The 24,703-nt window shown below is 37.0% G+C and overlaps 1 long non-coding RNA gene across 2 annotated transcripts in view; it reads right to left on the bottom strand.

The window, feature by feature from the left end:
* LOC109392603 (uncharacterized) overlaps positions 1-24,703 on the bottom strand; it is a 139,372-nt gene that overhangs the window by 57,474 nt on the left and 57,195 nt on the right. Inside the window, exon 3 of one of the 2 annotated variants that reach the window (XR_002126091.1) lies at positions 14,611-14,935. The exons of the other annotated variant lie outside the window; for it this stretch is intronic. This is a non-coding gene — a long non-coding RNA (uncharacterized LOC109392603). Of the gene's footprint in view, positions 1-14,610; positions 14,936-24,703 lie in introns of those variants that run through there. 2 annotated transcript variants of the gene reach the window in all.

The raw sequence follows: 24,703 nt of genomic DNA, 5'->3' as shown, positions 1-24,703 counted from the left end.
ATTATAAATTACCTAAGAGCAAACCTAAGATATGCAAGGCCCTTATGGGAAAAATTATAACATCAGTTGAAGCTTATGAAAGAAGAGTTAAATAAATAGAAAGATGTACCATATTCATGATGAGGGATACTCAGTTGTATAAAATACTAGTTTTTCCTAAATTAATCTGTAGGTTCAATGTGACTAATTAAAATTCTTGCAAGTTTTTTTTTGTTCTTGTTTGTTTTATTTTGTTTTGTCATTGAACTTGACAAATTGAGTCTGATATTTAAATGTGAGAATAAATGGTCAGTCAAGAACAGACGAAGGTCAGTGGAAGAACAGCCCAGCAGACCGAGAACTCAAGCCATACATTGGGATTTATTATAAAGCCACAGAAATTCAGAGAGGAATTCACATAGGAATGGACAAGAAGACAGTCTATGGCACATTATTGGTATAATGACTATCAACGGAGCTCACTCACCTCACCTCCTTCAGCTGTCGGCTCAAATGCCATCATAGTTGTGAAGATTCCTTCCTAAAAGAGCAATGTCTCCTCTCCACATCCCACCACTCTTCTGTTCCTCTTCTCTATTTTAGTTTCTCCATAGCAACTTATAAGCCTTTGACGCACCATATATTTTACTTATGTATCTCTTCATCATCTGTCTCCCTACTAGAGTGTAAACTACACAAAGGCAGGGATCTCTTGTTCATGGCTGTGTCCCCAGAGGGTAGAACCCTACCTGTTACATGGTAAGTATTCAGTATTTTTTAATGTAACTGGATGCAACAGTTTAGAATACTCAGAAATAGACTCACACATATAAGGACATGTAATATATGATCAAGTTGGCAATACAGTTAGAGGGAAAGGATGAATTATTCAATAAAGGATTTTTTTTCCTTTACCCAGCTTCACTTATTCCTAAATTTGCTTATCATTTAAAAAGTCAAATTTCTACAAATCAGATCTTCTTTAGTCTTCCATCCTATAGATGATTCCCTTAATATAAAACAAACAAAGAAACAAACAAAACCCCACAAAGTTGTCGGACAACTTGTTATCCATGTAGACTTAACAATGGATCCCTTCCTTACATCATAGGTAAATAATCAATTCCAAATGGATTAAGGACTTAGAAGTGAAAACTTTAGAACCTTGGAACTTGTTTAAAAATTCCAAATAAGAAAAAATTTCTTAAACAAGACAGAAAAAGTACAAATTATAAAGGATCTGTTTGATAATTTTGACTATATTAAAATTAAAAGCATCTATTCATAATGTATATCATTTAAAAAGGAAACATACAAGTCACAAACTGGCAGGAGATATTTACAAACACATAACCAACAGAGGACTACAATCCAGAATGATTTTTAAATCTATAATCAATAGAAAAAAATAATAACACAATAAAGAAGTGAGCAAAAACTTAAATAAGTAACCTGGTTGGAAATCGAAGACATGCAAATTAAAACCTCAAGGAAATACCATTTTTCACTTTTTAGTTAGCCAAATTTTTTAAAATTGGAAAATATCAAGGCTTGGCAAGTTTGGAGCAACAGAGTGCACATCCAATGCTTGTGGGTGGGAAATTGGTGCAATTACTTTGGAAAAAAATACCTTCTGGCCCAGCAATTTCATTTTTAGGTATATAACCTAGAAAAACTATGCACATGTGCATCTGGAGACAAGTAAAGAATGATGCATAGAAGTTTTGTCCACAACAACAAAATGCTGAAAACAACTCAAATATATATAAATCATAGAATAGAAAAATAAACATTACTTGAGTCATACAATGGAAAATTATATCACAATGCAAAGGGAAGACCCACACGTTATGTGTCAGCATGGATGAACCTAGAAATGTGATGCAGAACGAAGGAAGCAACTCACAGAAGAGAGCATGAGAATCCATTCATGTCATGTTCAAATCCAGGCACACTTAAATAGTAATTTCTGTAGGGATATAACAAAGTGATAAAGAAAAGCAATGAATTGCTAAAAGAAAAAATGAGTGAATGGACATGGCAGTATAATTGTTACCCTTGGCTGAGAGAAGTAGTAAGTAGTATAATATAGTAGCGTAATATAGACAAGGGCTGAACTCTTTTGAGGGGTGAGGAGGCATTTAAAAATATTTTAAAATTTTCTTCCCTTAGCAAAATTTCTCTCTATGAAATACCAAAACTAAACAAAACAACAAAAAAAGTAGTTTAATTTCTGAGATTGCTGAGGGTTTTTAGTTTTAGTTTTAGTTTTTTTGAGGTACCTTCCACAATGTGGCGTGCTCCACACTCTTTACAATTAAATTTTGAAACATGGTAGGCTATATTTTTCCTTCCTCTTGGAGGGTCTCAATTAACTCATGGTCCTGGTGTGTTCAGAGTCCAAAATGACTTTTCTCCCCTTGAAAGTTGTAATTGTGTAATAGTTGCTTGTAAAGGAAATTGATGTGATCATGTCTGGCGAGCAGGAAATTAAGCAGATAAGTGGTCAGACCATTGCACGCAAGTTGTAGTGGACCAGCAGCTGGATACTTTTCTCCGTGTGTCACGATCCTCCATTTTGCTCCACACGTTCTGGATTTTGTCTTAGTAACATTTTCATATCATCATCATACATTATTTTAATTATTTTAAATATTTAAATTAGTTTAAAATACTAAAATAGTTATTAAAAACACCTTAGCGAGGAAAGTTTTATGAAACTTCAAATGTGGAACTTGTAAACTTTTATGGGTCGAAAGGTGCTAGATGACTAGAGCAAGGAATTTTCAAACAATAGGAGCAACAACCAAAGCACTTAAAAAAATTGGGAATAATAAATCTGTAACCATGGGACAAAGTTATAGCCATTAATTCTTGTAGGAGGTGTTGTCTCCCCTTTATGTATTTGAAAAGGGAAAATTTTCAGTGCATAAAAGTATTAGAGTCATCACTGAAGCTCCATAAAACCCGGGGAGGACAATTTTCATATCTTTAAGTCATATAAAACTTCACTGGATAGTCTGCATTGAGACAAACATTAATACAAACTAAATTACTATTACATCCTACTATGCTATCCCTCAGATACAAAAAAAAAAATCTCAGCATACACTAAGTATGTATAGCTTTGGGGAATTAAAGTTCCAATTTGGGGATACAAAGAAGATGTTTAAAAGGGCTTTGGGAAGGAGTATTGTGTAATGGGGTGAACTCCCCCAAAAATTCATGCTCAGCTTCTCTTTAACACCATCTAGCTGTGAGGTCTTGAATACGTAATTTTACTTTTCTGGGATACAGTTTCCTCATCTAAATGCGCTTTTATGGTTCCATTCTAACATTCTATGCTAAATTCCATATTTTGTCTTTAGTCATAACTAGAAATCATGTTACTTAAGCATGTAACACAAGTATATTTGTGGGTGGGGGTGATTGCAGTACTATGAATCATAGAAGGTTCAGCCTGGTGATATTAATGTCCACCATCTTATAAAGAGTAGGTGACCCACAACTATTTTAATAAATAAGCGAATGAATAGCTTAAGTTCGGTGAAGCTAACCAAAGCTTGTAATTTGACTAAAAGTTTGTGATTCTTATTTCATTATACTATTATAGCAAATTCTGTGTATGAGTTTTAAATGATCTGATTTTCTGAGGGGATTTCTTTTTTAACTCCTTACCTATTGAAAACTTTTGGCATGCGCACAGACTAGCATTCTAAAGAACTGGAGTTTTGAAACAATTGAAAGGAACTGATTAGAGAGCAAGTATTTACTTTCCACATTAGCATTTTATTGGCCAATTGACATGCCTTCTACCCACTCACTAAACAATCTTGGGCATGTAAGTTCTCCATCTTGGGTCTCTGACTCTTTGAAAAACAAAGGATAACAATGTTGACCTGTTTTGAGGAGGAAACAGCTAATATAGCCATAAAGATCAAAATTGATCAGTAAGCTTGTGGAAGGCTAATTCTCTATTATCAATCAGTGAGAGATGTTTATTTGTTGCTTCCTTTGGGGAAAACTTGTGGAAACGAAACAGTACCCATTAAGAAATACAGGTTTTTTTCCTTCTATGGTTGCCAAAGTTTGTTTGTTGTGAGGTGTTTTTCCTTTTCTAACTTTCTTAAGGAGTTTTGAAAATAAGATCATTATCCTTGTGGGATATCTGCTAGGTATTGTGTCCTTTAAGGTCAAGATTTTTTTCATGATTCATCAAGGAAATAATGAGAAGGTGAGTAAATTTAAAATCCAAAGGCAGGTTCTTTGTGGAAAAAAATTAGCAATGACTCTTATTTTCTGTCAGTTGAGACAATAGTTCTGGACAGTTACTGCTAAATTTTATTTTATTTTATTTTATTTTATATTTTAAAGATTTTATTGGGGAATTGAGGGAGGGGAACAGACAAGTTGCTGTCCTTTTGTTCTTCAGTCTAGTTGTGGAGGACGTTGCTTCACTGGCCCATGTTGGTATTATCATTGCGCTCTTCCCAGGTGAGGCAGATCGGTCGCCGGCCTCTGGATGGCCGCTCATGGTGGCTCTTGGCAGCTCACACCGGTTGCTGGCCGCTCACGCTGGCTGCCAGCCACACACGGTAGCTTATGGCATCCCACTGCAGCAGGGGCTGCAGCCTATGCCATTGCCGGCGGACTCATGGCAGCCCAGCTCCAGGTCGAGCTGTTGATCACCATCTTAGCTGTAGAGGGCGCAGTGTCATTGGCCCTCATGTGGGATCCGAACCGGGACCGTGCTGCTCAGAGCTGGTGTCCCAAGCCAGCTTTTAACCAATGTGCCACTCGGCAGGCCCAGTTATTGCTAAATTTTAGATTAGACAGTTTTTAAAGGCAGTTTTGCAAAGTTATGAAAATATTATATCAAAAATACCTGATCATTATAAATATCATATCTAGTTTTAATAAACATGAGTCATGAAACTGAACATTTCCCTTTTTCTATAGGTTTTACTGACCATGGTAATCAATCTTAACATCTGTTAAGTTCCCTTGCTTTGTGAAATAATAAATTATCAAATAGCAGGGCCATAAAACAGCGATGATTGCCTGTACATAGTTCGCCATATGGCCCAATTCAGTACTATTATTATAGAGAAATCTATGTGCTTAGTAAACAATAGGCATAATATGACCTGCATTAACAAGAGTTGGTTTCTATCAAGCAGTGGAAGTACCAAGTCATATAATGATAAATTTTGGCCTCACAAAGATGAAGTTAATATCATTAGCTATTTATTGCAATGGAACTTAAATCTTTTCAAATTAAACTCATGATGGATTTTAATCATTCAGTTAATGTTGGTAAATGATTATGCCTCAAGCCATTATGATAATGATCATTATTAGCAAGAGTCTGTTTTTACAATGTTTTTAATGTTTAAAATTAATCTAGAAGTCAAGAGCCATTAAATCATTTCTCCTGCAGCAGAATTTAAAAGGTGCACATATTTCAAATAACTCCATTTTAAAAACAAAAGCTGAATAGGCAATAGAAAAAAATACACAAGAAAATCAAGCTATTAACTACAGCGCCACCAGGTGACCAACCTCAAAATTCCATGTAAAAACAAATGGGCAAATACTCCAAGGAAAATACCTATATTCAGAAAAGAGACCACAGTAAGAACCTCACAGATGGGTGCTGTTTATTGACTTATAATAGGTTTCAAAAGTCTAAGAATTTTGAACTTCTAACTCTAGAATTACAAGTTTCAGCTGTGAAATCTCAGGAGTAGGCAGTGGGTTGCCAGAGCCTACAATTTACAGAGTTTGAATCACAGGTGGAGATTAGTCCTTTAAACAACAGTACACTTTCAAATGTAAAAACGATGTATGCTTGAGTGATGTGAAAAGAGCTGACCATTACACATAGTGGGGTGTCATCTTCTAGCACAAAGAATAAAATGTGTACAAAAGAGAAAATTATACTACAAAACTTTTATATCCCCTATAATCTGAGAACTCTGTTATCCTCTCTATGTGTCAGTTTCACATCTATAAATTATTGAAATCAGACTAGATGATTTCTAAGTTACTTACCAGGCCAGAAATCTTATGGCAAAAATCACTTTAAGGCATTTGGCTCAACAAATTTTCTGCAAAAATATGCATGTAAATCCTTTTACAGGATGAGATTGTACTGTAATAGTCTAATTCATAACACATCTAAATTGAAGTGAACACTAAGAGGCATTAAAGAAAAAAATAGGGGAAAATTAGAAACATCTTATAAGTCCAGGAAAAATAATTCAGAAATAATTCTTGCTATCAGTGTTTAAAACGTTTACGTATTCATTCATTTATGAAGAGTATCTTGGTTTCCAACACTATGGCAAGCATTTTCTAGGGAAAACAACATACCATAGAAACTCTACTTCAATATGGGAAGGTATCACTGGTAGAAGGAACCTAAAACTAATTAAAGGAGGCTAAAGGAGATATGGGTCGAAAAGAATAAAAAATTAATTTAGTTCCAAGGAATATGTAAAATCACTTTATAGACTGAAGTTTCTGACCCCACCCTATGAGCTGTTTCTGGAATTGCTGTTTTTATTCTTAAGCCAGGCATCATAAACTGAAAACCAACCGACCGACCAACAAACAAAATGACTAAGGGGATGACAATTTTGAATGACTAATGGGAGAAACTTAAGAGAAGCTAAATATAAACCATCTGACTATATAGACTGACAAAACCAGGTTTAAAAATAGAAAACTGATGAGGGGGTTAGTATTGTTTTCCAGTGCACAAAGAGATAACCATGGGAGTGAGCAGTTGGAAGCTATTGGGAAGAGAAAAATTTAGACAGTATTAGAAAAAAAGCTTCCTGTCAGAGAAAATCATTAGCTTAATACTATCACTTAGGGGAAATGTTAAGACTTTCCACTTGATCTGTTGGGACCCCACTGCCTGGAGCTCTGGGGTGTGTATTGTTAGTATCTCAGGAGGGCTGGTGATGCCTTTCAGCTTCCCACTTACACTCTGCAAATGCCAAGGATAGGAATTGAGAAACATGAAATGGGAGGGGCCAGGGAAAAGCAAGTGTGTTCTTAGTAAAATATGGAAGTGATTTATGGAGTTTTTCAAAACTACAAACTACCCCATTATATTATTCTTTCCCTTTACGTGTTTCTCTCCCATTGGTTAAATTCAGGGGCTAAACAAGCCCAACACTCTACTTCTCTGAGGAGACAACTAAATTCCAGTCCTAAATGCCAATAACTAGACATAACACAGGAAATGTTATTTAAAAGAAGAATAAGTCAACATGTACCATATATAATAATTTGAATTCCTGGTTCTCTTTCTCCTGCCCTGAAATAAGGGAATCGTGCAGAAAAGGTCACCCAGCCAAAGTAGTTAGTTCAAGAGTGTTCAGTCTGTTAGATTTCCTCTGACTTGTCTATATTCTCACATTCCATTAAAATGACCTCTAGGGGATCAGAATGTCTCCTGACCTTGTTGGACAGATGCAAACTCTACATCACCCCATACTTGCCTATCATCGGACCATACCAGAAAGGCACAGATAGTATCTTCTGTTGCTTTTTTAAAAGGGCAGGAAATGCCTGTTGGCCATCTGTATGTCCTCTTTAGAAAAATGTCTCTTCATATCCTCTGCCCATTTTTTAATTGGGTTGTTTGTTTTTTTTGTGTTGAGTTGCATGAGTGTTTTATAAATTTTGGATATTAACCCCTTATCAGATATATCATTGACAAATATCTTCTCCCATTCAGTAGGCTTCCTTTTTGTTTGACAGGCATATGAAAAAATGCTCAACCTCACTAATCATTAGAGAGATGCAAATAAAAACCACAATGAGATACCACTTCACTCCAGTCAGAATGGTTATCATCAGTAAATCAACAAACAACAAATGCTGGCGAGATTGTGGGGAAAAGGGAACCCTGGTGCACTGTTGATGAGATTGCAGACTGGTGCAGCCACTATGGAAATCAGTATGGAGGTATCTCAAAAAACTAGAAATGGAACTACCTTATGACCCAGCAATTCCACTCTTAGGTATTTATCCAGAAAAACCCAAGACATTAATTAAAAAAAACATATGCACCCTTATATTCATTGCAGCACTATTCACAATAGCCAAGACTTGGAAACAACCAAAATGCCCATCAGTAGACGATTGGATTAAGAAACTTTGGTACATTTACAAAATGAAGTATTACTCAGCTATAAAGAAGAAGGAAATAGTACCATTTGCAATGATATGGATGGAACTAGAGAACATTATGCTAAGTGAAATAAATCAGTCAGAGAAAGACAAATACCATATGATCTCACTTATACGTGGAATCTAAAAAACTGAATAAATGAAAAATGTAAACAGAAATAGTCCCAGAGACACAGAGGAAAAACTGAGGGTTACTAGTTGGGAGAGGGTGGGGATGAAGGAGAAGGGGAAGGGACGAGACAATACAAATTGGTAACTACAATATGGCCTCAGGGATAGAAAAGACAGTCTGGGGAATATAATCAATAATGTTGTAAATATATTTTAGGGGGCAGTTGGACGCATGTCTGGTCAAGGAGACCACTGCATAGACAGTGTAGAGGCCTGACCAACACACTGTATTTCTGAAGCTGATGTTGAATAATATTGTATGTCAACTACAATTATATATACATATAGTCACATGATGTGGAGTATAGTGTGGGAATGGAGTCAATGGAATTGTAATAGATAAGTATGACATCGGGGGTGGGAGGGCAATGGATGGGGGAGGGGGGTTGTTACTTTGTCAAGGGTGAAAGGATAACTATTGCATTGTTCTGTACACTTGAAACTAATAATAAAATTAAAAATAAATAAATAAAAATAAAATAAAAAATAAAAGGGCAGGAAACGAAAAAGCTCTGTGGTTTCAGCAACTGCCCTTTGGGCTCTGTGACTAGATACCTCTGCTTGGCTTCCATTCTCAGCTTGGGTGTTCAAGCCCAGTTATGTTATTCTCATAACTTCTGCCTTGTGTTTTGGACCTTGGCTCTTTTAGTTATTTATGCGACTTCTGATTTGAACCATCTGCCATGTTCCTAGAATGATAACTGACTGCATTGCTTTTGATTTCCTGGTAATTTTTTCCCTCCTCTCCTGGACCTAAGCTATGACCCTGATGTTCATTCATGGATCTTTGTTCTATTCTTTGCTTTGATCTATGGGGTAATTTTTAAAAAATGTTTTAGGTTTAATCTGTTCAGCTCTGCTGGGACAGAAACTTCTTCTAGCTTTCAGACCTGTGCCTAAATATTTGTCATATAAAAACAAACCTTTTTTTTTTTAAGCAAACCAAGTATAAAGGAATCAACAGTGATATCTCTGTGGAAGTAATAGAATATAGTTTAAATTATCATTTAAACCATAAGCTATGGTTTTTTTGTTTGCTTGTTTTACTATTTATATCCTTTTTTCTTTTTTTGCAAAGATTGAAGTAGTGGGATTTTTTTTGGTTTGTTTGTTTTAATATGAGTGGTTAGAAATGTAGGTTCTAGAATAATCATATAACTGATATACCAAATGGGTTTGCTAGAGAATTATCCTCCATAGCATATTATGTGTACACTATAATTTTCTTGCATAAGTAAATTATTGTTATTTCTTTTAAGTACAGCTGGCATTCACATTTTTCCTCCCTCCATAATTTAGAAATTTTGATCAACAGACAGGTAAATAGATGGTCTTTCTTGATGAGTTATAATTAAAGTACCAAACACTTACTTATGTCAGGAAATAGATTGCCTTAAAATATATACCTATGCATATGCCTCAAATGTACTCACGTGATTTCAGTAGCAGAAAGTACTTATAATAGAAAATTGCAATTCTAAACTATGGTGGAGTACAAATACTAAAGCCTCAACACTTGCAAAAAATATGCCACAATTTACAGAGATTCTCTGATTTACAGAAATATCAGTTCATATCCCCCCTTATTCTCAGCTACTTCTGGAGAGAAGGTTGACAAGGACAACATCAGTTAAAATGATTGCCTAATTTCTCCTTGGTAATCTGCTTTAACTGTCAGAGCATATGACTGGGGTATGGAAGATATAATAACTTTTCTACCTACACTTGTTCCCTCTCCATAAACTTGCAGTGTGGGTTTCCAGGACACATAGAATTCTATCTAATCCAGCAATTTTGTGCTTGTGTAGTACAGTATGAGCAATTTCATTTTGAAAAGGCTTTTCAAGATCAAAGGTCAACCTAATCATTTGGAGCTGCAAAAAACCAAAAAAACAAAACAAACAAACAAAAAACTTCTCATATCTAAATTAAGTTCCTGCTCCTTTGGATTCATTACTGTGTTTACACTGAGGCCATACCCCCCACAGGGTGCTTTCGGTTGATGGCTGAGGAGAATGAGAAGACTATTCCTAGCCCACTCCTGCTAGACACTGAATTCCTGTGACTGGCCGTTGTGGTTGGAAAACTCGCCCAAGTCCTCAACTATGGCTAAAACTTTCCTAGAATGACATTGCAACCTGAGACTCTTCTACTCAGTCCTCCTTCCTTCCTCCTCTCCTTCTCAGGTGTAATACCTGCATCATAGTCTGATGTTCCCCTCACCTTCGCCTGCCTCCTCCCCTTTATCCTTCATAGGTTTTTTACTGAATGAATCTTGCGTATCTAGTCTCACCTTGCTGATGGCTTCTCAGAAGACCTGAACTAACAGAAACCAAATCCATGCCTCACTGTCATCTCTGACCAGAAGTGGGCAGCATCACACGGTTTTTCAACAATGCTAACCACTCTTCCTCTATCCACCAATGGTGGGAACCATAAGACCCTTCTTCAAAGAGAACCAAGAACCCACTTTCCACTTAATATCCTCCTAACCTCAGGGAACTGAGCGTGGGAGTTGGAAATAGTTAAGATGGTTTTACATCTAACTTTCAGGCCCAAGAAAAGTCTCTCATATCCACAGTCTGTATCAGCAATGTGCCTCCGCTTCTATTATCTAGCCTGTAGGTCATCAACAAATATTTCTTGAGTAAATCTTTGTACTTCTTCCCATATCACTAGTTAAGGGCTTCGAAATACTAAAGGCGGCATATGCCAGACGACTTCACTTCCTTCATTTTCTCTTGTGGGAGACCCCCCTTGGCAGCACACTCCTTCGTTGTGCTCAAGCTAATTGTTTCTTGTTTATTCCCCCATTTTGGAGTCTCTCCCAAGGCACGCCCTGCTTTCTTCACTTCCCTTTTTCAGCATGGAAAGCAAACAATGTATAGAACTACAGTAGATTGCTTAAATCCTGGTTCTGATATTTATTTTAAAAACATGGGAGAATCATTTAATCTGAGCCTCGGTGTCCTCATCGCTAAATGGAAGTGATGATATCTACCTCAGGTGGTCACTAAAAATATTAAATAATAGTTATAAATTGTAAAATGACATACACACGTTAGTCATCGTTTTTTTATTACCCCCTTCCCCACTCAATAGCTTCTAAACCACAACCTTTTCCTGTACAAACTTTTCCCAATTTGACCAGATGGAGATCAGTTTTCTCAATTCTTGGTTCTCCCCTCTGAACATGAATTTACAATACTGCATCCCTATCTAGAAACATCCAAAACTGCTTTACTATTCTCATTCTGATTTTATCTGTCTGAATTGGTGTTTCCTCTCACATTTTATAATCTCTCAAAGGAAATATACCCTAAATGAATTACTATTTTGACACATCTAACCCAGTGATCTCCACAGTTAAGCACATAATGTGTGCTTAAAATGATAATTTTGGTAAGTTGTACTGAGGTAAAAATATTCACTGCCCCACCCCGCTGGGTCCCTCCCAGTGGAGCCCCTCTCGGTGACAAGGTTATATTTCTTAGGTTATACTTCTTACCCAAACATATCAAGCTTGACCATCTGACTCATTTTGTCCAATAATATGTATATTAGTAGACGTGACATAGGCCACTTTAAAGCAGACGCTTTAAGAACCATTGTATAGCCCATAGCCCACCATTGCTCTTTTTCCCTTTGCCATAAGAAAGCCAGTATTGGCTTTCTTCAGCTTGGATATCCAGTAAAGAGGACCCACGGCAGATGTCTAATGTGAGGAAGAAATGACCCTTTGTTGTTGCAAGGAGATTTTACACTTGATTGCTTCTAAAGCACACCTAAGCCCACCTAAACTGACTGATACAATCATGATAGCATAATCTCTAAGTGCAGTGTACAATTTCAGTGTGTGTATATCACTCCACAAACTTGGGTGAGCAAAAGAGTGCATGTCTTTATTTTCTGTGTATTAACTGGACTCCTTTCTTTGAAGCTTAAGTTTTTGGAAAGCAAAATTAGGCAGCCTTGGGGCTATTAGTGCTTTTCACTCTGATATGCACCCTCTCTTTGCTAATGGCCCACAGAGCCTGCTGCTGGAATGAATATGGCGGAGTGGGACTGGAAAATATAAGGGAAAAACAAATAAATCTCAAATTACTATTTAGCTGTACTATTAAAGTATGGAGTAACATAAAGTGAGAAAAGAATGCAGGCTGTACTAAAATCAGATCAGTATGATATTTTTATCATGAAGAATTCTTTTTCATGTAACACTCTAGGAATGTTCAGTTTACTACTGCAGATGGACAGAAACGAAACATAAAAACAGTATCCTTATATTTTGTTCTACTTTTATTTTTAAAAATCAAAATATGCTTGTAATTTCCATTATACAATTTTATAGAAAAATGAAACTAGACTGAACCATATGGATGAAAGAAGAAAGTTTCATTTGTTGCCAAATATCTTCTCTATGTAACATCTGGGTATTTAGAACATCTGTACAACTGACAATCTTTCAACTTTTCATCTGGATGTTTGGAAAATATGGAGAAAATATTTCCTTTATAAATGTAATTCTTACTTTTATGCAGTGCTATTCTAATAGCATATTGGGTAATATTCTTATCAACCTACTATTCTTCAAATAAATACAATACAATATTGGAGCAAAATAATAAATTGTTTAGTGTTATGGTACATGTCCACATACAAGCTCTGACAGTTAAAAAGTAAAAAAAAAAAGGTGAATTCTTTCTCCATAGCAGTCATTCTATTTCAAGAGAGATTAGCAATAAAATATATCAAAGCACAGAGTCCACATTCAATGGCCTCTATTGTGCATGCCCTTTATGTGAGTGAGATGAGAGAATTCTAGTCTTTGACCAGATGCTGATATAGTCCTATAACATCTGCATGGATGTCTGCTTGGCACTTAGGATAAAGGAGGGAATTCGACTGTACTCTTGAAGTTATGGAACCTGGAGACAAGTATCATCATCATTCTTTGCAAAAACTCCCAGGGACTTAGTTACGGTTTTTCCCTTGTCAACATCTGTCAAGAACCACATGTCAATTACTACTCCATCTTTTCTCAGGTTACAAAGGAACAGAGAACTCCCAAATTAACAGACTTTGTATTCCTAACAATATGCCCCAGGCTCTGCTTTTGGATGTAACCCTCATACATTTTTTTTATTTTCTACTTATAGGAATCTTGGCAAAGAAAGAGGCCTAAATGGAAGAAAAAGGTATTACTTTCAGTACAACAAACCTTACGGAGAGCCTGTTTCAGGATATCCAATGCAAAGAAAGCAAGAGTAAATTTAACTGAGATATTTCACATTCTCTAAAGCCATGCCTTTAATTTACTGATAAGATCACGTAATAACTAATTTCTATTCAGTCTCATTCTTCTTTGCTTGCATAATTTTACCTTCTTTTATTTTTCATCTTGTTTATTGGCTTCTACAGGTGTGTGTGTGTGTGTGTGTGTGTGTGTGTGTGTGTGTGTGTGTGCACCTTACTTAGCAAATATCCCTTATAAAGTAATGAACAAGTATGTATTGATGTCCCATGGTATGCCTAAGGTGAGACCTATAAGCCACCTATGCTTCAAAATAGGTACTGTGAGAACCAAGATATTTTTCATGTATGCCTAGGCAATTTAATTTTTTTCTAAGAGACAGCCAATGAAAATGGGCAGACATCTTATTTTAGCAGAATCTTTTCTTATGACGGCTAATTTGTTGGACAATGTTACATCTTCATTTGCCCTGAATTCCAAATGTACCATTCATCGTGACTTTCAGAATTGAATTAGCAGAAAGGCTCCATATTTCAGCTTGGACAGTGGGTGAGCATTTGAAATTGGGTGAGCACAGAAGCAGAGAACTTGTAAAGAGATGTCAGTGCGTTGCCAGGTTCTCTGGTAAGAAAATGGCTGCAAAGAGCTACTTACCGACTTTCACAGGTAGGGAGTCTAAGGTGCCCTAAAGGCCTGTGTTACTTGGTGAGTATTCCAGGTTGCCTTTTCTCCTGCATAAATTGTATAGGTTATGGTTGTTCTAGGTCATGCAATTGGCTTTTCTGAGACCTAGTGTTTGCAGAGCATAGTCCTAGGTGCTAACCACCAGTTGTAAAATGAAGAAGACCCAGATCCTGCCTTCAGGAGTTTGGTCAGGATGACATGCCAGACACTTGCACAGAGAATGCTGTGTGGTAGATTAAAGATGGAGTGAAGCCTTTTTACTCACTCCTTTATTCTGGCTGGCTTCATGGTTCCTTTAACCAATAGGATGTGGTAGAAGTAACGCTGAGCTGGTTTTAGGATAGCCCTTAAAAGGATGGGACACCTCTGCTTCCTTCCTTTTGGAAGACAGCTTCCATGCTGTAAAAGAAATCCAGTCTATCCTAGAAAGAGGCTGTGTGGACAGGTGCTGGAGGAGGAAAAACCATGGAGAGTAAAAGCCACATGAAGGAGAATTGGGTTACCACAGCTGACAGTACCAGGGCCCCAGGCATGTGAGAGAGTCCTTCTTGGACCTTCTGGCCAGCCCCGTCACTGGGGTGCAGCTTCCTGAGTGACTCCATCTATTACTCAGTGGAACAGAAGAACCATGCAGTCAACCTACATAATAGTGAGAAATAAGTTATTCTTGTATTCTTGGTTGTAAGCCCCTATATTTGCAGATTGTTAGTTACACAGCAATGGCTAAGTGACACAGTTTATAAATCAACATATACACCAAAATTTGTAGAGAGGCATGTTGGAGTACCAAATGAATATATGTAAGGAATCCTGAATTAGTAGAGTCTGATAGCTTTGGTAGTAAAAGCTATGTTTGAATCTATATCCCATCACTTACTATCTTCATGATCTTGGGAAAGTCAGGGCCTTTCTTGGGATTCAGTTTCTTACTCTATAAAATAGAAATAATTTCTACTTTACAGCAGTATAGTAAAAGTAAATAAATTGGATAATGTGTATAAAGCTCTAAGCACAGTGCCTCAAACGGATTAAGAACTCAGTCCTAGCCATTGTTCTTCTAAAGTAGTCATGGAAAGGATTTCTGGAGATGATTTTGATTTGCATAAATATTAATCCATAAATTATTATTTTGTAGTGTTGAGACAGATTCAGTTCACTTGTCCCTGGATCTCCAGGTACAATTCAGTTTTCTCTTATTCCCATTTAGATTATGAATTTGTATTGGTTTGTATCAAGAAGGGTGACATAATCATTCTGCATAAAAGCATCTGAGGCAGAGTCTGTGATGAGTTTCAAAACCCATGTTCTTTCTCCTGAGAAATGATTCAATGTAGGTATGGCCATGAGACTGAATTTTGGCTAGTGAAATGCAGGCCAAAATAAACACCACTTCCAGGCTCGGCCCATAAAAACCTTCCACCTCCAATAGTCCACAAGATTTCCTCTTCCAGTTGTTTGGAACAGAAGTCCCTACAAGGCAAGGTGGCCCATGGGATCTTTGTGTTCAAGATAATGGAGGGGCTTGAATGCCAGGACATCATTAGAAAAGAGCTGCTCAGCCAGGAATCGCTTTACTGAACTGTGACATGAACAGGAAATACTTCTTTTGTGTTAAGCCTCTGACAGTTCAGCATTTTTGTATTATAGTAGCTAGTATTATCATAACTAATAGTTTTAATGGTATTCTTCTGATAGCCCACAATCATCTATTTTATTAATTTTCTTCCCCCATTAAAGTAAACCTACTCACCTCTTATTCATTATTTCCCACATCACCTGTGCATCTCTCTCTCTCTTTCTCNCTCTCTCTCTCTCTCTCTCTCTCTCTCTCTCTCTCTCTCTCTCTCTCTCTCTCTCTCTCTCTCTCTCTCTCTCTCTCTGTCTCCTTTGTCTCCACCAAAGCTACCAAGTTATATGCTTTCTCTCCTTAAGAGCTATAGAGATTCTTCCCCAATGAACTTCCTCCAACTAAATGGAAAAATGGAAATAGTTACTTTCTCTCTCCTTTATTGCCATTTTTAGTAATTTTCAAACACTTATAGCAGAGTCTGTGGATATAGGTGATTTTACTTTCCTGTAAAATGGTGGATCACTTTTAAATGATTAAAAATAAATGAAAAATTAAAATAATTACTATCCATCATTTGTTCAGTACTTATTACATAAGACACTTAAAATAATTACTATCCATCATTTGTTCAGTACTTATTACATAAGACACTATATAAATATTTATATTGATTAAGTTATATAGCCCTCATAACAAACCTATACAGTTGGTTCATTATTATGTCCATTGTACAGAAGACAAAACCAAGACCCAGAGTGTTTGGCCAGCTGCCAACATCACACAGCTGGTTCATGGAAGAGCCAGGAATTCGGAATCCAGAGCCTGTACTCTTGACAATACCCTTCCCCATGGCTTCTCAACACATAATCGTACACATCATGGCCTTTGATGGTGTACTGCATGAATGTGCATAGAAAGTAGACAGATCATGGAAAAGAATATAAGAAGCCTTATTTATGAGATAGACCAAAAATCACTAGCAATATTCAGTTGAGTATTAGACATTAACCTACAGTTATTAATTGCATTGCTTCTCATGTTCTCTTTGGCAGGAATTCTCACTCAGCAGTGTGTCACATCCTCTTATTCACAGGGTCAGCCGCTGTGCTTCAGAGAGGAAGCAGCCGACCAATTCTGGATCAGTGTGACAGATTACCTCAATTCTGACTGCAGTCACAGGGACAGCACTCAATGCTTTTTCAGGTAGGAGCCTCCTTATAGTGTTAACTGTTTTACAGTCATGATTTCCCTTATAATTTGGGGGGAGGGGGGAACCACTCAGAAAACATCATGAAGGCTAACATGCATCAAGCACTTATTATATGCCAGTTACTTTACATATGTTATAGTTAATTTTCCCAGTTACCCCATATAATTGGAATTATTTTATCCCTACTTTTGAAAATGAGAAAATTGAAACAAAGATACTAAGTAATTTACCAAAGTTGCACAGCGGGGAAGTAATATAACCTAACTTTAAACTTAAATAGTGTGGCACCAGAGCCTGCCTTCCCAACAATGCAGTAACACAGACACTATCTCCAAACCCCTGATCCAGGAGGCACCTGGGGCAGTAGATGCCAACCTGGAAAACATTTTATATCCATCTGTGAATGTCTCGGCCTCTCTCGTTTATCACTGGGCAGTACTGAATTATACTGGTATTAAGAAACCCCAAATTTAATGGCAGGCACTTAAAAGTGTATAACTCAATCTAATGCACATGTAATTTTAACAGATGTTATTTATTATAGCTTTCTTTGAAAAACAAATACTTTAAGTGCACTAAATTGAGATGGGTATATGTGAATTGATCTTTATATTTCCTTCCTACAAACACACACAAAAGGAACAACTTCTCCCTAAGTACCATTTGGTAGCAGACCTCTTTTATCGAGGAGAGAAGAACTCTCACTCTAGAATACGGACATGCCATTCATGAAGGTCTTTCCTGCATGAATCCTAAGAAGGGGCATTATATGGGGTCAGAAAAGAGACCTACCAAATGGGGCTAGGAAGAAGTGTGCCATAGTCTTCAGGCTTTTAGGACCTAAAAAGCACACATACCAAAATCGCAAAGAAATTATGTAGATGATTTATATAGGTAATGCACATTTCTTCTTTCTAACAGAGACGTGGAACTTCATCTTTGGTCTAGGTGTTCAGCGAAAATCTACACTTTACTTTGCCTTTGGTCTAGGTCTTTGGAGATCAAATAACCACCTCCATTGTCATTTCTGGAATCCCAAGACTTGTATGTGACCAGTGATTGTCAGGAAGTTGTCATTATCATATATAATTGGTTTAGCGAAATCAGTAATAGAAACAAAACAACAAAGCATATTGCTTGGAATGTTGTTCATGTGTAAATATTCACTTTCAAACATAGGTAATCATTCTAGATGCAATTTGGAGTCCAGGTCTCCTTATGAGTGCTTGCTGTTGTTGTTGCTGCTATTTTCTCATTCAACTGAAGAATCATCGTATAGGTATTTTTGCCTTAATACAACATTTTTATTCCTGAAAAAAGAAAAACCAACTCAAATGTAAAAAAAAAAAAAAAAACCACACCCACTTAAAAGAATAGTATCAGGATTAAGACACTCAAAACGTCTGCAGTTTCTACTCAAAACATATAAAACTTTATAGTGGTATGCTAACAAAAACAATAATATTCCTAATAAAAACACAGCACAGTTTAAAAAACTATTACATGACTAGTAAATTAAAAAAAATACTAAATAAATAGGACCTTGCATTAGAAAAACACTTGCATTAAAAAAGCAAACAAACAAAAAACACTAAATCTAGCTGGTGGAGGGCCGGGGCTGCTGGGTTATAGAGACAGGGCGAAGTATACTAAGACACGGAGGATCACACCATGCTCTCCTCCTAGAGAGCATGCAGCCAGATGGAGTGAAGAAGAGGACCATGAATGAACTGGCACAGTGCAACCAGACCAAGCTGTTCAGCTGTCCTAGTGCGTTTTGCATTCAGTGGCTGTTACACTGTGGTACGAAACATTGACGTGCTGGGAAAAATCACACATGAACCAATGCAACCTCCAAGATAATATCATTTCCTGATTCCAGTTACACATGAGCTGATTCACATCGCAAAACACATATGAAAGCAGAACAAGCTGTCAAAGTACCACAATAAAAGTGGCGATTCTGGAGGCTATTATGTACAAAAACAATTATTAAAAACTTTCAAATAGTTAAATAAAGGGGAAAATAGATTATAATTAATCTGACTTTTAAGAGAATGTAGCTAGTTAACTTTGTAAAGTATGCTATATCAAATTTGAGTCCATAAATGTTTATAGAAATTTAAATAATATGCGGCGTAATTAATGAGACATGGAAAAAAATTATAAAGAAAAGTCATGTACCCTAAAGTATCTTGCTTCCCCTCCAACTCCAGTCCAGTCATTCATTTAGAATCATTAATATGCATTAGAACTGATATATTATTGTTTCTGTACTATTCTACCAAACTTTTGAAATTTGACCACTAAACTTATTAAATACATTTTTAGAGCAAATATTGATAAGACCACATTTATTTCCATGTCCCCAAAGCTTCTATTAGGATAGTGATATTTAGTTGCAACTCAGCTCCAATTTAATATTGATTTTAACATTCAGCCATATAACATATTTGATTTACCTCTACACCTAATGAAGAAAATTATTAGGATGATTTCTGAAAACATTTTATGAACAATAAAACATAATATAATTACTCTACAGTTATGTTGCCTAATATAATAGCCTAACTAGCCACATATGGCTATTTAAATTAATTAAGATTAAATAAAAGTAAAAATGCAGTTTCTTAGTCACACCCGCCACACAGTTCAGGTGCTCAATAGCCACATATGACTAGTGGTTACTGTATCAGACAGTGTAGATCTATGGAATATTTTCATCATCACAGAAAGTTCAAGTGAGGCAATGGCTCTATTGACCTACGTGCCTCTGACAATTTTCTGAAAAATTTTCCCTTTAAGGAATAGTATGAGGTTTTGGTCTAGCTGCTTGGCTCTGGAGAGAGAATACCTAGATTAGAATTTATTTCAATACCTTTGTTAGACAGTGAGTGTGAGTCTTCGGCAAATTATTTTAAACTTTCCAAGCAGTTTCCTGATCAGTCAGTGGAACACAGAGGACAAAGAAAGTACCCACTCATTTACAAAAGTATCCCTAGGTTATCAGGGTTAAGTGAGATAACAATCCATGTAAAGCACTCAACACATTGTAAACAAGTTATTGCTATTATATACTATTATTGGCCACTGATCTGTGTGTCCTACCCTTTCCCTCACCCCTCATAAGCCCAATTTGAACCCCAGAAAATCCAAACCCATCATTGGCAGGGGTGGTCCCCATTTGTCTAGAAGTGGAATTTAGATCAATGTTTTACATCTTTAAGGATTAACAAGCACTCTGGGATTTACAATTCCTCAACTGAAAGACATGCATTTTTAATGACAGCTATCTAGGAAGAAAGCCCATTTGCAAGCAGGGTGCCGCAAGATGGTAGAAACCATTTGCTTCTGCGTACAAGCCAAGCTGTTTATCTGCCCGTTATTCATGAGACTGTGCTAAATGCTTGGTGTGGGTTAAACAGTACGTCCTGTACACGAAGGTGGCAGATACATTCTGATAAACATATATGCCCATGTTTTTATATCTACACCCTGAGAAAAGAAAGGGTGGAGCTTCTTCAAACAGAGTAATTAAAGACTAAGAGGCTTTTTAAAATAAAAGTCATCTTGTGAGTTATGTTATTCCTCTTCACGTACTTAGCTAGGGCTATAATATTGATTTCTTATTTACAACCTTTTACTTTTAAAGTAGAGATCATGTAAACCTATGATATTATGTTTCCTGAGCCAAAAGTTTGGGTAGAAAATCTGACACATTATTTTTTTCTAATTTTTATATTGATGTAAACAGTCACTGTTACAAATGCGTAAGATTTAAATTCCACATGACTATACATTTAATGGGCACCTAGGGAAAATTTGTAAATATATAAAATTGAAAAATCCCTGGAGAACCTGGGCACCATAGTAGAAAACCTCACGTGATGCTGCCTTGATTTCCTTTTCCAGGCTTTTCTACAGCAAAGCTCATGGTCCAGCTCACAGACACTTTCAAACTGGAATGATTTCAAAAGAAAATCGACCACCGTCTTTCCTATATCCCGTGACAAAATATAGTTCTCGGGAAAACAGGGATTTGATCACACAATTGGAGTTGGCAGAAACAATTTTTTTCAGCTTATTACCAGACAAGATGGAGTCATACTCACTCCATAGAAAAGTGTTTCCTGCCAGCGCTTGACTTTCAGTCTGGTTGGTTTATAACCTTTTAACAAGCTGTCCTGAAGATGGCGCCACATGCTTAGCTATGTTACAACCTATGTCATTTTGTGATTCCTTCTAAAACCAGTAAATCCTAATAACTACACAGATTTACAGAAAGATCTGTAGGATATGGTACCTTGAAATGATAGTCCCATATTAAAGTGTAAAGATTAATCTAAGTCACTTAAGGAATAATCTGATTAGATCTTCTCTAAATTTTCAGTTAAGAAGAGGAACCACAGGGGAAAAAAAATACAGCAAATGCTATTTGAATTAGATCAATGGCATGGTCTGAAAACCAGAGTCCACCTCTGACCTTGTTTCTTTTTCTGTGTTCCCTATTTGCAGTCAATGGAGCCACCATCCATCAAGTTGCCAGAGTCAGAAACTTGGATCCTTCTCTCTACTTTAAACTTCCCCACCAGCAACCCCTCGTCCAATCAATCCCCCAGTCCTGTCTATCCTAGCCCGTAAATGTCTTTTCAGTGTGTCCATGTCCCTTCATTTCCCTGCTACCGGTGCAGTCCAAAAGCACCATCACCTCCTCACTGCACCATGGCAGGAGTGTGCCACCCGTTTCCTCTCTATCACAGCTTGTTCCTCCCAAGCTGCTCTTCACTCTTCATCTAGAGTGATCCCTCTCTCTCAAAAGACAGACCCAATCATGTAACTCCATTTATAATCTTCCCTGACTCCCTAATGCTCTCAGGTAAATGAACTCTTACATAGCCTATAACATTTTTTATAATTTAGCTGCCCACCACCCACCCACCCACACACTGTCCCACTTGTTTTGCCTTAGCCATAATATATTCTTTTTTCAATTCTGGTATGTTCACCTCCAGGCTGTTTATTTTTACTGCTCTTACTCTTGTAACCCCAGCTACAGGTACAACTCACCCCTCCCCACACTCCGAGCCATCATCACCTCCATCCATCTAACTTATTCTCATCCTGGAGGTCTCAGCCTAAACCCCATTTTCCTCATGGAAGAGGCCTCTGGAGTACATTAGGACCCAGAACTCAATAATTCCACAACACCCTGTACTTTCCTACTTTTATTAGTCGTCTCGTTGTATCATAATTATTCATATGTTTTTATTCCTGCTAGATTATAAACTCTGTGAAAGCAGGGACAGTGTCTGCTCTTACACAACATTCCTACAATAACCTTAAGGTCTTTCATCATCTGTCTTCCTCACCTTATCTTTCTGCCTTATTCCCTGCAGTTCTCCCCCATTTCTTTGCTTCAGCCTTATTGCTTGTTCCTCAGACTTGCTTCCTCTAGCTTGGACCCTTTGCTGCTCCTCCAACTTTCCAGGCATGATCCTGTCTTAACACCTTCTCACTTGCTATTCCCTCTGCGTAGAATGAGCTTCCTCCAGTTTTCTGTGTGACTCTCTCACTCACCTGCTTCAGATATTTATTCAAATGCCGTATTCCCAGTGGAATCTTCTTTGACCATCCAATCTATCGCACATGCCCCCAACATTCCTATCCCTGCTTTATTTTTCTCCTTAGCTCTTATCCTGTTTAATGTACTTTCATGGTTTATTATCAGTCTGTCTCCACTAGAATGTAAGCTTCACGAGGGCAGGGACTTTGTCTCTCTGGTTCATTGCTGTGTTCCCAGCACCTGGAGTTCTGGCTAGCTCAAAGAAGTCAGTGGGACTGTTCATCCTAGTTCCACCCTAGTGATTTCATCAGCTGTCTTTTCATCTTTTTTGGCACTAAATTATTCTAATTTATGGGTGGGAAGAATTTTATCTTTACCTGGAGTCTCCCCTCTTCCTTATTACATTAGCTTGCTATTTCCAGAACTAGTATGTCTTTAGGGGGCATGGAGAAACCAGAACTAAAAATAAATGTACCATGAAACTATAAAAGGAGAAATTTACTGAAGTCCTTTAAGTTTCAGTTATTTCCAAAAAATAAATTTCCCAAAAACTAAGAGAACGTATCGTGTGAGACCAGAGCTACCAGTCTTGTTAAATATGTCTTCATCGGGACAAATCCTAGGGTAATGGTTCCTTATCGTTGTGTTAATTGATGAGACACTAAGAGAAAAACTCTGATTTCTCTAAGGCATGAGGGCACTTTTTATGTTGAAACCTACGGATTTGCCTGGCTGTACAACCAACTTTATCATTTGGGTAGAAATGTGAGGTTTCAAATCCAAACCAGCTGTGCAGTTGGAGCCCAATTTCCTGCACCGGAAATGGCAAAAAAGAATCAGGTTAAATGACTGAAATATGGGTATTTGGTCATTTTGTAAAATTCCAACACCTTGCAATGATCAACAACTCCAGGGGAAAACAATACTCAGTCTCACAATATGTAAGGCTGATTCATGGCTAATGATTTATCACGGATGTTTGATTCAACTTCCATTTTCAAAGTTATAAGATGAGCAAACAGATGCTCACCACCCTCTTATTTCAAGGGAATATCATATTGCAACTGCAATTAAGCACAGTTTCTATGTGAAATATTGTTATAGAGAAAACTGAGAATGATCATTTATAATACAAAATAGAGGTGAAAGTAGATGTCTTATACCAATATTTGAATTTTTGCAAGACGATAAAGATCCTGGTTAATTAAAACCAAAGGAAAGGAGAAAATCTAATGCTGTATTTGGCTGGGAGTATAAGTACAAGATTTGAAAAAGCAGCTCATGCCATTTCATCATTACAGATAACACAAGACTTGCCAACAAGAAGGAAGTCATGTGTGTACAATGAGACAAGAAGGCTGAAGAGGCTACCGTTTAGTTACGCATTCTAACAATGGTGAGGATTTGGGTTACAATTAGGCAGCAAATGGTCAAGACAAAATGTGAGGAAAGGAACAAGAAAATAGCAGTCATCAAATGCGTATTCCTGGAATGACGTTCAATAGAAAAGAAGATGAAAGTCTACGTGGTAATTTAATTAAAATAGGCATCCAGACCAGCAGAAATGAAGGGCAAAGAGAGAGATGTGGAACTAGGAAAGATGACTTCCAGAAGAATTTCCCATAATTGAGAGAGATCAGGGGTGAAAGAGCAGAGGTATGGGCAGGATTCAAAAGAAAGGATGAAAAGGTGGCCAAGGAATGAATGAAATTGCATAAACTAAGCTATATAATTATCTTCATTCCAAAGCACTGATCTTTGGGATGTGTTAAAGGGATTACATTTTCAGAGTTTCTTCAAATTAACAGAAAGATGAAGACCAGGCAGAGTGAATAGACCTTCTGGAAAAGAAGTGTCCCTTAAAACTCCAGAAGAAATTCCACTCAACAGCAGCCCAAGTGATAAAACTAGGACTGTAATTAATGACAGGGAAATCTATAGCCATTCCTATTTGGTTTTGGAAGCAATTACCCTATACCTTGACCAGGGGATGGGGGAGGGGAAGCATAAAAAAAAGCCTGCCTGGTTCTATGTTGGAAGAACTCAGCCTTATATTGATAGAAT

The sequence above is a fragment of the Hipposideros armiger genome, unplaced genomic scaffold (genome assembly GCF_001890085.2).
Source record: "Hipposideros armiger isolate ML-2016 unplaced genomic scaffold, ASM189008v1 scaffold_338, whole genome shotgun sequence".
In the NCBI taxonomy this organism is placed as follows: domain Eukaryota; kingdom Metazoa; phylum Chordata; class Mammalia; order Chiroptera; family Hipposideridae; genus Hipposideros; species Hipposideros armiger.
Note: the sequence above shows the minus strand (reverse complement) of the source record. Positions and strands in the feature narration are given on the sequence as shown.